Genomic DNA, 3,605 nt, shown 5'->3' with positions numbered 1-3,605 from the left:
ACACAATGCAAACACACACATACACACACATACACACACACACACACACTTCATCCCAAACAGGAGGTAGAAAAAGAAAGCGTGTGCTGGAACAAGTGGACAAACTAGAAAAAAAAGTTTTCTAATGAGACTTTTCAGAGCTACAGCATACACTGAAGACTGATGTGCACAATAAAAAAAAACACACAGTGATTGACTCAAAACAATAAAATAAATTATTACAAAAGTCGGTAATAGCACACTAAAACATTTCATATTTAGCATTATGTTGAATGAATGTAGTCAATCTGAAACACCTGACAAAATGGATTTATGTTCAAAAACATCACGACGCAAACAAAATTAGATCGTTGCCCTTCACTGAAATACTTTACATGTAAAGACAATTTAAGAAAAACTAAAGAGAAAGTGTAAAACAATACTCTTGTCTCTTAATATTTCTAAATGGTTGTGCATCTCAATTATTAACAAACATGAACTTATAAAATGATTTTTTTAATGGTTGCAGACAAAATGCACAGTTGAGCAAATCTACATCCATGCCCGTAAATGATACATTTATATACAGTATGTACAGTTTGTGTTTGGGACAACAAAGACAAATCTCACTTTGCAAACAAATGAAAAGAATGTCAGTATTTATAGAAACTTATAGAGATAATACAGTATATAAAAGAACAAAAACAGTGTTTTAATTGACGTTATTAAAATAAAACAATAATTCAGACTGTGTCATGAGAGACTGATAGCAATGTAAACTTGAATAAAATAGTGTGCATGTTAACCTCTGAAATTTGAGAATATTTTGAGTTATTTCTTTTAGGTTGCATAGATCACGTAGGATGTACAGTGTGAATAAGGTTGACTGATACTCTCAAAAAAGATTTATCACGATTAATTGTGGCCTTTAGCCGATGACGACTGGTTGGATATTTTGAGATTGTTCAACTGAATTTTAATTGTCCATTTACTTTAAATAGTAAGAAAATCAATAAGTCTCTGTTTTAACATGTGCAACACAATGTTTTAAATCTCAGGAATGTGAAGCTATTTTAAGGGTAGTTCCTTGTTTACTATGACATCATATCCGGGGTGTGACCAGGTTTTATTGGATGTCCGTCCGCCCATCCGTTTGTTTTCTTCGCTTATCCGGGGTCGAGTAGCCTAAGCAGAGAGACCCAGACTTCCCTCTCCCCAGCCACTTGGGCCAGCTCGTCTAGGGGAATCCCAAGGTGTTCCCAGAAAGAGTTCCTCCAGCGTGTCCTGGGTTTTCTTCTGGGCCTCCTCCCAGTGGGACGTGCCCGGAACACCTCACCAGGGAGGCGTCCAGAAGGCATCCTAACCAGATGCCCGAGCCACCTCAACTGGCTCCTCTTGACGTGGATGCAGATGCACTGCAGACACAGCACCAATCCGCCTGTCGATCTCCCAACAAGACCTCGAGATACTTAAACTCCTCCACTTGGGGAAGAACCTCTTCCCTGACCCAGAGAAGGCACCCTACCCTTTTTTGGCTCAAGACCATGATCTTGGATATGGAGGCACTGATCCTCATCCCAGCCTCTTCACACTTGGCTGTGAACCACCCCAGTGAGAGCTGGAGATCACGACTTGATGAAGCCAATAGGACCACATCATCTGCAAAAAGCAGAGATGTGATCCTAAGGTCACCAAAAAGGATCCCCTCAACAACTCGGCTGCGCCTAGAAATTCTGTCCACAAAAGTTATGAACAGAATCCGTGACAAAGGGCAACCTTGGTGGAGTCCAACTCTCACCGAAAACGAGTCCGATTTACTACCGGCAATGCGGACCAAGCTCTGGCACCGGTCGTACAGGGACCTAACAGCCTATATCAAAAGACTTGGTAACCCATACTCCAGGAGTACCCCCCACTGGAGTCTCCAAGGGACACGGTTGAACGCCTTCTCCAAGTCCACAAAACACATGTAGATTGGTTGGGCAAACTCCAATGCTCCCTCCAGGACCCTGTTGAGGGTGTAGAGCTGGTCCAGTGTTCCATGACCAGGACGAAAACCATACTGATCTTCCTGAATCCGAGATTCGACTATCCAACGGACCCTCCTCTCCAGGACCCCTGAATAGACCTTACCAGGGAGGCTCAGAAGTGTGATCCCCCCTATAGTTGGAACACAATCTGCAGTCTCTCGTTTTAAAAATTGTATTGGATGTACATTTATTGGATGTATTATTGTATTATATGTGTTAGTGGATGACAATTGCACTTGCACATAGCCAATGTTATGGCTTTGGTCCACATTTTCTGTCTTTCCTTTTACTTTGGTTTATGTTGGTGTTTCAGGTAAACAAGTTGGTAGGATTAGGGTTAGCATGATTTTCTCTGCGCTCTTACACCATTAAGCTGACGGTGATAGTGTGTCGTACACAACAATACCTCATAACCTGGCACTAAGTAATTAAGTTTTTTTGATAATTAATTGCACACCATACGATTTTCCCCAACCCTAAATATGAGCAACGCTGCCTTTTATACAACAGCATTTTGATATTTGGATGAAACACTTTGGCTTACAATCTTTTAATTTAAGAAAACGGGTTGTGGACAGTGTCTCCTCATACATATATAAATCAAGCTGCAGCCAGACTGCTGAAACTAAATCCTGAAGCTCATTGATTAGCTTCTCATTCATCATGAATCTGTGCCTCGACACACAAAAACATACACTACCCTGTTTAAACGCATCATTTAATGAAACATTAGCAAAAATACGGTTAAATTTGCTCTTCTGTTCTAAACCTTTAGCTACATTTATGTAATTTAAAAGGACTAGGTCYACTCTTTGACATCTGATTCACCTAAAAGGTTAAAATCGAGACCTATAACATTTTCTCAATTTCCCAGGCCATTGTAAGTTTTTGTTTCATTAGTATTTAGTGTGAAGTGACAGGAAGGACAGATGTTGGTCAAACAGTAAAGGAARGATCTGTAAATATATCATAGTAAAGGTTTAAATGTCGCAATGAATGCAAGAAATGTGTCCATGACAGAAAATGAGAAACTGTGCATTTCTGTGTGTGCACATATGTGTGTGCACATTTGTCACATTTGTTATAAATGCAGCCAATTTTATTGAGCTTTGTGGCTCAACCGAGCAGTCATGTTTCATCCAAATGGACTGATAATAGCAGAGGAAGTGCTACATGTGAGACGCAGCAATTCGATTTATGTATTTTTATGCGTTTTTGTGCCTGAGCGGATACATTCCAGGTGTGTGTTGTTGTGTGCCTACGGTGTATTTTGTGCTCATGTATATAACGACAGCCTCAGCAGAATTGCAGCGATGCAACAACTACCCTCCCAACACTGAAAAAAGGTCTGCAGAGGCATTCAGCCTCTAGACCACCTCCATTCTGACAATAACACAACTCGCTGAAACACACATGCACACGCCAGCTGATTTAGCTGTAATACACTATTTTAGGGTTCTACTCTTCCTAAATAACAGTTTAAATTATTCCAAAAAGTAGGAATTGTTATTTTTCTAAACATGTTTAAGGAGTATTTAAAGGCACAGTGTGTAGGATTTTGTTAATTCTTTTAGCCGAAATTGAGATAATCACTAA

The 3,605-nt window shown here is 40.0% G+C and overlaps 1 protein-coding gene across 2 annotated transcripts in view; it reads right to left on the bottom strand.

The window, feature by feature from the left end:
• Positions 1 to 3,605, bottom strand: part of wasf1 (WASP family member 1) — a gene marked incomplete in the record, with an annotated part of 77,026 nt that overhangs the window by 10,698 nt on the left and 62,723 nt on the right.

The sequence above is a fragment of the Austrofundulus limnaeus genome, unplaced genomic scaffold, assembly GCF_001266775.1.
Source record: "Austrofundulus limnaeus strain Quisiro unplaced genomic scaffold, Austrofundulus_limnaeus-1.0 Scaffold82, whole genome shotgun sequence".
Taxonomy (NCBI): Eukaryota; Metazoa; Chordata; class Actinopteri; order Cyprinodontiformes; family Rivulidae; genus Austrofundulus; species Austrofundulus limnaeus.
This window is presented reverse-complemented; position numbering and strand designations above follow the sequence as displayed.